This window comes from Rhinichthys klamathensis, unplaced genomic scaffold (genome assembly GCF_029890125.1).
Source record: "Rhinichthys klamathensis goyatoka isolate OS25496 unplaced genomic scaffold, OSU_Roscu_1.1 h1tg000210l_1, whole genome shotgun sequence".
Taxonomy (NCBI): Eukaryota; Metazoa; Chordata; class Actinopteri; order Cypriniformes; family Leuciscidae; genus Rhinichthys; species Rhinichthys klamathensis.
Window position 1 is genome coordinate 2,653,438 of NW_026606735.1, and position 12,774 is coordinate 2,666,211.

Genomic DNA, 12,774 nt, shown 5'->3' on the forward strand with positions numbered 1-12,774 from the left:
AGAGCACAAGAACGGATGACTCTGACAAGAATAGCAGCCGTCATTAAAGAACATTCTGGAATGGCAACCCATTCTCTCTCTGGTTCTCCGGCTCTGGTTTCCTTCCAGCCGACTCTCAGCCTCGCTTCACGGGGCAGCGCCAGGCTCAGCATGGGCAATAATTCCACCTCAGCATGTCAGCTTTATTTAGCCGCATAATGCCCTTACAAACCTAACAATACCTCTTTGTTACCCTGCAGGAGAGCATCCTCTATTAGCACTGCCAGCTGCTTTTCTCCTGATTTACAGGCCGCAGAGAAAAGCAGGAGGTGAAACAGGAGGAGAAAAACGAATGAAAAGGAAAAAAACAGGCCAAACAACATGGTTGAAAGCCATTTGGGGTAGCGAGCATTTTGCCATGGGAGAGCACAAATAAAGGCGTTCTCTAACAATGCTATCAGGCATGAACCTGCTTCAGACCTGTATGACATTGGGTGCATATAATATCATCTTTCAGCAAGTAACTGATTACTTTTCAGTGGAAGGGGAAACGGATGAATGGGAATCATTCAACGGCCCAAGTAGCATAACATGGGTCTGAAAGAGCTCTTGTGCTTTCTTGCCCCTCTCTTTTTATGTACCTGGAACTGGCTTTCCTACCACGGTGAACTCTCAGGAACAATCCCAGTTTGACAGGCCTTTTTCTACCCGTCACACCTGACTTGTTGTTTTGACATTGTGGCCATAGTGGCAAGGTGGTGTAAAGGCATATTGTCAATATTTTCATTCGGATAATGTTTCCTCAAGTGCTTTTGCACTTAACCGCTTCCAGTCAAAAAAATGAGCATTGGACGGAAACCGCTTTGCTTGGTTAGCATGCACATCCACACACAAACCTCACAAGAAGGGGCACATGGATGACCAAATGCATGTTTTTCAAATGTCTTATGATCTTTTCTTGTTCCCTAATGACTTGCCATGTGACTTTATTATAAAATAATTCAGCCATCTCAAGGCGAAGAGTATCTCGACATCTTCACGGCAAATTAAACTGGATAATCGGCTTTAGGCAGAGCTGATTGTATCTTTCATAGTGTGACTATGGAAAAAACGTATTAAAGAAAGAACATGACACGAACACGGGTCAAGTGACAGTCAGACCAGCGGTTTGATCAGACTCAGACCCTGATAAGAGAGGACTTTTCAAAGATCTCATTGTATGGACTGTTTACCTCCATTCCTGGACGTTTTCCGCATAAAAACATTGCTCCTTTTCACTGAAATATTTCACAGATGCTTGAAGAGCATTACGTCTCATTAAAGACCATACAGGGCACATATTATTCTGCCGTTTCTATGAACGCCTTTAGAAATTGTAACGCCCGAACAACACACTGGATGAAATTGAGATTGCATCACAGGTGAAAAGATATATTTCCGTCAGCACCGCAGAAGGCACTGGAAAAACTCTTCTCATTTTACTGAAGGGGGAAATAACCCCAAACAAAACATTCATTGTCACTCCACAATCTTATCTTTCAATCTATATCCTTAAAGGCTTATTTTTCAGGTAGTCTGAGGGCTAGCATCTGACAAAAAGCTTCTGTATTTACCGAACCAAAAAGAAGCCCGAAACACCATTATCTGGGAGGAAGGAGGTCTAGAGTCCTGTTCAGAAATGCATCACTTCTGTATGACACTGTTTGAAGAGGCGACATCTGAGTGTTTACAATCGCCAAGCGTGTCCTTTCATGCAGTCACGGGCTAAATTACAGCTCTGAGACCCTCTTGTTCAACTCAAATGGGACTTCTCAGGTGGGTTTGACACTGGGATAAAGACATGGGATAAGGTTGCAGGGAAATATCAGGTTAGCAAACACACACTACGTTTAGGCTTTAAATCATGCAAGAACAGGACTAAACACAATGGGGAGAGGTATCCGATGGCTGCTAAAAGCTAAACAGAAGCAGTGCAAGCAGATTTATGGAGGTAAAATATGAATATGACGTTGTTGTTGATCAAATATTTTGCAGACATTTGCAAGTGTATAATGAAAAAAAAAAGAAGTTATATATATATATATATTAGTGCTGTCAAACGATTAAAATATTTAATCGCGCTTAATCGCATTAATGTCTTAGTTAACTCGCAATTAATCGCACATTCTTATCTATTCTAAATGTCTCTTGATTTCTTTTTGTCCCATAATTTTTTCTCATTTTAATGCTCTTATCAACATGAAAAAGTGGATCGGCTTGCTTTGTGCAAATGTTTTTTTTTCATTGAAAACAACATTGGCATACTGTGTTCAATTTCACACTAACATTCTCACTTGGAGCAAATAATCTCTCACACAATGTAACACTGTCCATCAATAAAAGGGTGAAAGAAATACTGACGAGGTCCTGATATTGACGAGGGGTCGGAGAATTCGCATCAGCTGTGTGTGTGTGTGTGTGTGTGTGTGTGTGTGCTTGGCCATCAAGTGGTATTTCAGACTGGACGTGCTGCGATGATGATAACTCAGTTCACAACGACAAAACACACAGATCACTTTGGTCTTGTCAATGGGACCATTTGGCAACTTTTTAAAAGTAAACTTTCAATTCAGAATCTTATTGTCATCTCGCGTCTCATATTCGGTGTCTCGCGCTCATCATCCACTCAAAACGTAACGTTAACCTACTATTTGGCCGGCTCGCAAGCCCAAACGAGTGTGTGCGGCGTGCCTGTTGTTTTGTTTCCGGTCTAGCTAGATCCGCTTGCGCTTCGGTCGACGAAGCAACAAAACGTCACATGCCACGTCCTGTTGCAAAAGCATGTGAAAAAAAACTACAAAGTTTGCTAGGCCAAAAAGACCGTTAATCGCACGATAAAAAAATTAACGCCATTAAAATGGGTTTGCGTCAACGCCGTTAATAACGCGTTTAACTGACAGCCCTAATATATATATATATACACACACAGCACGACCAATTGCTAATCAAGAATAGAATAAGACATTCTGATTCACAAAGAAATCATTATTTTGAGCCAGTTCTTTTAATAAATCAGCCCCAAAGACTTAGTTATCAGTCTGAATCTGAAATCCAGCAGTTAATACATTTTTACTAGATGTTAGTGACAACATATACAGTACATTCAGAAAAGTTTCACACACATCAGTATGACATGCTGGACTTATTGTACTTCAACCTTGTTCGTTATACTTCAAATTAAATAATCCGTCTACTCTGACCAGGCTTTCTGAGGCCAGACTATAACCCATCTGTATGGACTTTAAGCAGTACAGTGGGGAGGGAAGTAACAAAGGCAGTCTGAAGGGGCAAGGAAGGTTTTGGAGGTGTGCCAGTAAAACTAATGGAGACAGGCCCTCTGTCCTGACCTCAAGCACCGCTCAGGGGGACCCGCTCAAACATGCATGTCTCCTCTAATTTCCTGTTACACACACACACAAAGAAATAACATACTGCCTTATTATGGTCATAGTGGCTATACTAACAAAAGAACAGGCATGGAATGCGCCACTTCAGAGTGGCGTGTAATGGAACATCACATATATATATATATATATAATTTATTATATATATTATTTAATATATTAATATAAAGCATATGGATTTATCAGTGGGTTTTATTTACTTGTCAATGTCAACTTTTCGTACTTAGTGCTTGGCAGTGTTAATTTTGGACCCTGAGTGCAATTTCTTTCTAACAACAACACAAAACAGACCATTTACAAGGTTTACACTTGAAAACAAATGCATGCATCTAGAATCCATCTTCTTGGAAGCATTGGGCACACAACACCCATAATAAACGGTTGTCAACTAAAAGAGGCGAGCATGAGTATAAGGACTTGCTTAATGTTTAGGTTTAATGCATGAGGTGTAGCTTTTCAAAGATTTTTGTTCATGACTATACTCACAGCAACCCTTCAAGTAGAGGTCTATCTACGTTTCCTACAAAAGTGTTTGAGTGCAAATAGGCCAGCTAAAAGCCTCCTAGAAGAGGAGCATTTAAAGCTGGTTTGAAAGGGAGACCCAGGTGGTTCATTCTTGCTGAAGAACCTTTGGGCCATACTAATGTTCTCACTGCTCATGGTTTAAATTCAGGCGGTTAAGTAAAGGAAAATCCATAGCCTCGGGTAAATAATAAAGCACCACAGCTGCCCATGTAGATATTCACCAAAACTGTCTTCTGTGACATGCTTTCAATTTACTTGCAATCATAACAGAACCCCTCCAAAACACACCCTTATCAAACCTACAGGGGTTCACACCTGAGCTGAATGTATTTTTCTCTGATATCTCTCTGATTTATCTAAAAAAAACTAAAACATTTAGGGTTTCCAATCCAACAAGGAACACGCATGTGTGAATAGAACAGAGTTCATGAAACCATCAGGGTTGTGAACCATTCACAATTAATTCAAGATTTCAATTTAAGATTCCAATTTTATATGTAATGGGCTGAAATTCAGTAATTTCTAACTAATTTGTTTATGTAATATAGCCTATTTCATTATAATACATATATATATATATATATATATATATATATTTTTAACGCTTAACTCATGGGCCCAGGTGGATGAATTGCTTGTTGAATGTTTTTAAATTCTTCTTCCTTCCGATTCAAATTCCAATTGAATTTCCTCTGACCAATTTAATTCAAACCCTGGTTAACAATGCTTCATATATTAAAGGTCATGTGTACAACTATAAGAAAACTATATGCAAGTCATATGCAAGTTAATTTCTCAGTATTTCAACTTTAAGATGACATCACAAAATTTACATGAACTCCACTGGCTGTAGCGCACAAAAAGCAGGACTTGTTTGATACCTGCTCATCTTTTCCACATCTATTGCCATGGTGGCTCTCCATGCCCTCTCACACCTAGGAGAGGCAGCAAGGTCTACCTCTAAATGGCTCTTCATAGTCGAGATCCACTCCTGGGACCCTCTTATCCGGTCTCTCCCCAGCAAGGCAACACATCAGCGGGGTTCAGCGTCCCACTCTTTCGCTGCTCTCCAGTGCGGTGCTAAAATAACAGCCACTCTGGGTCTGAATGGGGCCACTGGAGAGGAAGGCTGTTAAGAGGCCTATCCTGTGCTCGGCGCAAGGGGGAACAGATGCCTGTTTGATTAATAGAAGACCACACAGACTGGGATTTCTACTATTTTTTCTTTCCTTCCCTTTTCAGCAAAAAGAGCCTCACGCAGAGTGGTATTTGCGCCTTAGCGTAGCTCAAAACGATTAATGACAGTCTGAACATAAAATACGAGATCTCTGCGCAACGTCTCTCGCTGAAGAGCGTCCCTCTGCGGTTTTCTACCATGTGCTGATTTCAGGGCTAATTAGCTTAACCTCACAAACCATCTCTGAGCTGCAAGACTTCAGTGTGATGAATGTAGATGGAATAATGCGTCTGCGGAGTAACTTAAACGCACAGAAGCATGTGTTTGTACTTTCCATGGCGACGTGACTTATATCTTAAATAGGGAATATGCATAGCATTGATAAAGAGCAAATAAAGCAATAAAAACGTGAATACTACTTTGTAGCATGACATACCACAACCACGTTAAAGCGTGCCTAAGTCCTTTGAACTCCAACAAGCATGGAAGAGCTTTCATATTGTTCCTGGTCATGGAATTCTGTTCATTTAACCTCCTTCCTGTGCTCGGCCACAGAATTCCGGTCTTTATAAGATCCTTCTGAACCGGTTCCCGAAATGTCGAATCCATTACAAGCGTGTTTGCAATATCCATCCAGTCTAGCAATTCGTCTCTGCCAGTGACTGAACATTATCCAAGATTCATGTTTGGCCACAAGCAACAACCATCTGGCTTTGCGAGCGAGGATAACAACGTTCTCTGCAAATAGCATTGACTTCAAACGCAGGAAACAATGAAACAAAATGTTAAAAATCTCATCCTGGCATCTCCTTCAAACGGGCGATAAAGAGCCAAGCGTTCATATTTGATATTCACTGCCTATTCTAGCCATCCTGATAAAAAGCATACTTGCTCTCGCTAAAAAAATGCAGCTACCCTGCAGCTAGACTGATGGTTATCCCAGCCCTAGCGGGAGTGATCACACTGGGGATAGTTAAACGAGCTCCAGCAATCAACTCTTGAAAGAAACTGGTCATTAGCTGGCCCACGAGTGCTAAAATTACCCTGCGCAAATGCAGGCAGACTCCTGAGAGGGCCTGACCTCAACTTTACAAGCTGCTTTCCTCGCTGTAGGGCTGCTAGATCATCTCAAGAGCGCTGCTCCATCCCCGTCTGGTCCCAGGGCGGCCCTGGCACAGGGTAAGGATGGTTTTAACAGGCTTAGACTGGTAGCCCTGGGAAAGCTTACTGAAAGGTGTAAGATTTGCATTTTACATTTATGCATTTCGTAGACGCTTTTATCCAAAGCGACTTACATTGCATTTCAAGGTATACATTCTTATCAGTTCTTGCTTTTCCTGGGAATCGAACCCATGACCTTGGCGTTGCAAGCGCCAACGCTCTACTGTTTGAGCTACTTTAAACCTGCAAGCATCAAATGTTACCATTTAATGACTTGGGTAAAAATACAATTTGTAAATCTTGTTAAAATATGTTCACTTAAGATCTGTGTATTATTTTCATGAACATATTTCCCCTCAAAAGCCTAATTACCATAATACAGCTGGATGTTTTACCAGTTATTCTCAATGGGGTTTCTCAAATGTAATGAAATGATTTAATGTTCTAAATAAGTATAAATTAAAGGAAGTACAACAAATACTACGATGGGCATAATACCCAAATATATATATATTTATAGCCCAGGAATGTTTTTTTGACAGGCATACTAGTGAAACCTCTGGACAGTGTTCACTTTCCGCAAAATCAAGTTAATAATATTTGTATTTGAAAGGTTAAGTTGTGTCTCAGAAATTATTGGTTTAGAAACTGTCCAACGAACCTCGGCAAATGAAAGCTACAGCAATATCAATACCCCATGCAGCTTAAAAGCACAGCAACCGATAGCATTTCAGCAAATGGCCAGACTTCAACAAAATCAATACACCATGTGCGATCATTCGAATAAATTGGAATGGAATGAAAAGGGAAACGAACATGTCGAAATGTAATATTTTCTGAAACGCGTTAAGAAAAACAACTCCCGCCAGTTAAGATAATAGTTACAGCCACCGTAGCACCGTATAGCATGGCTCAATGCCTCTCCATATAAATAGAACATGACGACAGAATCATAATTTAAAACATCATAAATATTGAAAGGAAATTAAAATAATTTATGGAATAGGTTGGTCGACAGGGTATGTTTTTCTGTTTGCACAGAGCAAAACGACAGGCGGAGAGGAAGAGGAAGATAGCTTTAGTAATTGCTTTTTCTACCCCTGAAGCAGCTTCCTGCCTTTTATCAAAAAGGCAATCTCTGTCAGTAATGGCTCAATTAATAATTAAACACATGTTTTATCTCCTCCACGCTCCTGCTATTTATTTTCATCTTCCTGACAGGCAGAACTACACAAACAGGGTTAGCACTATCAATAAAGAGGAACATTCATAACACTCGCTTTCCAGAAATGAAAGGAAAACACATACACACACATACACAAGCAAGCTACCAAAACAAATGGTCATATGTTTTGAGATGTTGGGGAGAAATAATGAAAGTTGGAAATAATAAAGAGATATGAATGCCATTCTTCCATTTGAGCTGAAGTTGCAGTTCTGTTTCAGAGCCAAGTGGGACCAAACGACATTTATGAAACACTCTTTGAATTAATGGCAATATGTGTGTAAACCAAGAGCCAAAAAGGCTGAGAACAGAATTTAAGCATGAACAAAGCACCCAAACAAAGGACAACAGCATTCTATGTTTATTAATATCAAATGACAAGCTTGGCCTGACAAAACAGCAGTGGAACATTTACACACAATAACAGCTGGACAGGCTTTATCAAACACATACAAATCCAATTCCACCTGTACATGCAACATTAACCTCCGCAATGACTGGTGGGTTTAATATTAGCTGCTAATCTTGGAATATCTTAAGTCTGGTCCATCCCTGACCGTGACTCCTCGATCTCTGCACTTTCACGATTCAACAGCTGCAAAGCTGATTAGCTGGTCAAGAGGTCAACTTCTATTCATTATTTAATGGGCAAGAGGCCACAAACACTGCAGCGCTAAGGTTAGCAATACATCAGCATTAACCTCAGTAGAGGAGAAGAGCCGCATACAAACACACTCTCATTCTCCACCGTTTCCCCCCAAATCCTTTGACCTCTGCTGGCCTCCACACATTTTTCCCTCCCTCTGTTTTTTCACCCATGCAGGAGAGGAGAGAAGAGAGTGCATTTTATATTCTGAAGGACTGAGGGGAGGGCGTGTGCGAAGGGGGGCTCATCCGCCAAGGCGGAGCAGGGAGCAGACTTTTATTGACATGCAGCAAATAGCGGGTAGGAACAAAGGCCACTCAACGGCTATTGAATCGTGGGCCTGCAGACAGAGTGCTTGATTAGCGATTCGACACGGAGACCCTGAGCCGTGTAGCATATAATGAGTGCTTAGAGAACGACCCTGCGGCTCCCTGGGGACGGTGGAGGGGAGGCAGGGTGGGGGGGGGGGGGGGGAGTAGCACCCATCCTCTGCGGAATTGATTCAGCCAAATGCTATCAAGAAAAACAGAGTATAACGTGTGACGACCAGACGTGGCCCTTAATCCGGAATTACATGCGTTACGATAACGGTATGGACTGTAAATATTATTCATAATAAATTAGTTGGGTCAATTTGTTTTCCTGTGTTGGTGAGCAGACAGATTTCTGCAACGGTGGATTAACAGAGAAAACCGGCGCGTTATCAATTTGATCTTGTGAGGATGTGGCAATGGCCGTCACCCCCCTTCTTTTGTTGCTTTCTCACTCTCTTTCTTTCTTTGTTCTATAGTCCTAATCCACTATGTGTGGGCCGGTAAGTTTAATGGAAACAATTTATTAAGTCCGGCTTAAAATGCCATCTGCTGTTAAGCCTTCCAAAGCCGCTAAGCTCTCAGTTTGGCCCGAAGCTGGCGGTGCTTCTCGCGTACAGTAATACGCTGTTTAAAATGAGCACAACGGGTCAAAATTAATCAGGATTAGCAAACCAGAAATCCACTTCACAAATGGCTTTTCACCACAATCTTCCTTCGCTATCCCAGCATGCCCCGGGTTTGCCTGACAGACCTCACACACAAAATGGGTGCGTCACCGCTTCACTGATGGGTATAATGAAGAGAAAGAGAGCAACCCCCCTCCCAACTATGCTTAAAGCCTCTAACCTTATTGTGCTACAGGCAGATGCTGCACACGGTTCTAGGTCCAACAATCACCATATATAGCTCTGCATTAGCTGTACTCTAGTTCCACACATAGAGTAAATAATACATGTAAAACAGATATGTGATAGAATGATTGACAGAGAGAACGATAGATAGAACTATAGATCGTACAAGCAGTAGATAGAATGACAGAACAAACGTTATCTAGACCAAAGAAAGGAAGAACGCCACATTGATAGAATGGATAGACAGAATGAACGTTAGACAGTTCTATGAACAATAGCTATAACAATTGAACAGATGAACTAATATAGGTATATAAGTTATGAGCATGAATTCACTATGCTTTCATTCAGGGCAAGAAAACCCTGGCACTGCTAGATGGAGAGCAAGCCTCTTATAAAGTTACGAAAAGCACAGCGATTGTGGTAATTATGTAAGAACCGATTTACAGTAAAACTAAACAGCTGTTAAGCTGATACGAAACTTGTATGTCACCGCAGTACTTGACTGAGGGCACAAAATCAATCAAATCAAGCACCAGCGTGCACGAAAGCTGTTTACAGAAACAAAGACACATGCATATTTGTGCAAGCAGCACCACTTTCATGCTGAGGCATTTTCCCTGTAATGCAATTCTCCAACGCAAGACGTGAGCCAAGCGAGTGATCAGTCTGCCAGAAGTTCTCCAGGGCAGACCAATTTGGGGATCAGAGCTGAGCGAGCTTTAGATTGGTCTCAGCGGACGTACTGTAATGGGACACATATGCTCCTATACCCCCAAAATCTAGAATAACAGTCTAAAGGAATGGTGCATTCCATGGAACAAAGTCTGGACAAACCCACATTCAAAAACGACAACAGGAGAACAAGGCTAATAATACTATACATTCCTTGCCAAGTGCTTTGGATGCTATTGCCAGAAGAGTGATTATGGCAACAGCAAAAGCGAGTGAAAGGCCATGTGACATACAGGAAATTCAAAAATAAACTCAACAACCACCACGATTTCAATTAATTTCACTTAGGAAATAGAACTGTTACTTGCAGTCAAGGTATAATACACTCAAAAAAATGATATGTTGGCTTTACTTAACTTTTTTATGTAAACAGGTTCCACCGGTTCCACATAACTGTGTTTCGTTAAACAAACATAATATGTTCATGTAACTTCAACATCATGGAATTTGGTCATTTTAAGCGACCCAATTAAACTCTGAGCTAATGAGTTAATTAAGTGAATAACTGAGTGATGATTGAGCATTATTGAAGACACCTGATGTTAACAAGCTGAATCTCTGAAGGAGAAAACCGGAATGTTTAAGTCACCATTATGCAGATAAGTGTGTGTTTTAGTTGGGCTCTTGACCATTAACTTATTAACTTTAGATTTTGTTTGGTTGCTGTACATGAGTTATAACAGCCAGATGAACAATGAACTAAGGAGATCTGATGGTGTTGGTTGTGATTTAACATAATCATTATTTCACAATCATTTGACCTCAATCACTGAACTTATATTGAACCCAATTTCTGAGTTAAGTTTATCTTACTGTCATTGTAGAGCATACTATTTTTAGCCTTTTCAATGAAATTCAAATGATCAAATCAAGATATAAAAAATTAACTTCTTAAAAAATATCCTGAGTAGGCACACACAGACATCAAGAATCAGCATATGAATCTCAGCAATGGTCCATAACAGAAACTCATTAGCTCAGAGTTTAATTGGGTCGCTTAAAATGACCAAATTCCATGATGTTGAAGTTACATGAACATATTATGTTTGTTTAACGAAACATAGTTATGTGGAACCGGTGGAACCTGTTTACATAAAAAAGTTAAGTAAAGCCAACATATCATTTTTTTTGAGTGTACAGCCCCAGAAATTCTGGAACAGATAGCCAAAGTTTTCCAGTATTATGCAACTTCTAGGACATTAAACGTTAAGAAATCCACACTGGAAATATTATGAAACTTAATGGATATCAAAAGTTACAAAGTCTGACCTGGATATCAAAGATTACGATGTCAGAAATTTAACTATCATCATCAAACATCATGGATTTCAAAGGTTAAGCATCCCTGAAAGATCTGTAATCTCTACAGTCTGGGCATCAAATTGCTAATACGATAATATTTATTTCCTGCAGTCCTAAAGCACTTAATCCACATATTCCCACTCTTGGTTTTGCATTCTTTTCAAATCCTAATCTGGCACTTCCTACCACTTTCTGCTTTCTCTGCATCATCCCTGTGATCCCTGGGAAGAGTGTATGCTTGACACACATTAGCAGGATATTAAGGAAGATGCAGTTTGTCTCGCCATCAACAGTAACAGATTAGGGAGCCTGTTATATCAACAACAACAAGAACAAGCTCTTATATTGACATCTGAAGTGCTCAAGCCATGTGCTCTGATCTACTTTTAAACATGTCAGTTGTTGCACAAGTCTTTTCCTATAGTTATGTCTGGAACTCATCCAGAGACATGCATAAAAATGACTTTAATATGGAACCCGACAGTAGTCACAAGTTCTACTCTTCCTCTGAGCTGGACTTGTCTCCTCTCACTTCCTCTTTTCGGCGTTTTCAGAGAGTGGGGGGCAAAAGCTCTCCAAAAGACTCATGCAGGGCATCAGAAGTGTGGTATTAAACTCAACATCTCCTCCGCACTGTGCAACAAACAGAATTCGTTTCACAACTTAGTTCCCCTACAAAACCTGGATGTGGACCAACTAAAAAAAAACTTCAAGGGGCGACTTCCTACTGCTCTCAGATAAACTTTAACTACTGCTGGAAACAGTAAAAAGTAGCTCAAAACCGCATTAGAAGCAAACCTCTATCAGCAGCCACTTGAAAATGAATGAAAACACAAGGAAACAAATAAGCACCATTTCACCATTTAACAGTCTCATAGGATTTAAACAGGCTTTTAGCAGGATTACAAGGCATCTGAGATTTGCTGTCTGTCATAGAGGTCTAGAGATGCAAACACACTCAACCCAAGCTTCTGATGAGTCTGACGGGCCAGGACTTACTGCTACCACATTTAGCACCAAGTAGATCTACATGTGTGCACCCTAACATTTGAGGGGAACCTGTAAAGATGGTTATCTCTTTGGCTCAAAAGGCCAAAAACCCTTTTAACTGTAATAATCATGAAAAAAATGAGAAAAACAGAACAGCACTAGTCAGGCAAGAGTAATGTTACTCTTGTGAATGGTGTATGGTTCTAGCTCAGAGTTGCCTGTGGGAACATATTGCATAGTGTCAGGTTTGGGGAGAAAAATATTAACTTCAACACCAATAACCTAGACTATCTGAACTCTGGCCTAAAACAGAGCTTCCTAGAATGGAAAATAAGTGAAACAAGGATTTGGTTGCGTGAGTTTTACTACAGTGCAATTTGCACAATGAAAGTTTCTTATATATTTATTGACAACCCTGAGGTATTC

General features: G+C 40.4%; 1 protein-coding gene across 9 annotated transcripts in view; it reads right to left on the reverse strand.

Moving 5' to 3' along the window:
• Positions 1–12,774, reverse strand: part of fbrsl1 (fibrosin-like 1) — a 333,834-nt gene that overhangs the window by 24,794 nt on the left and 296,266 nt on the right. The gene's annotated exons all lie outside the window — the stretch shown is intronic.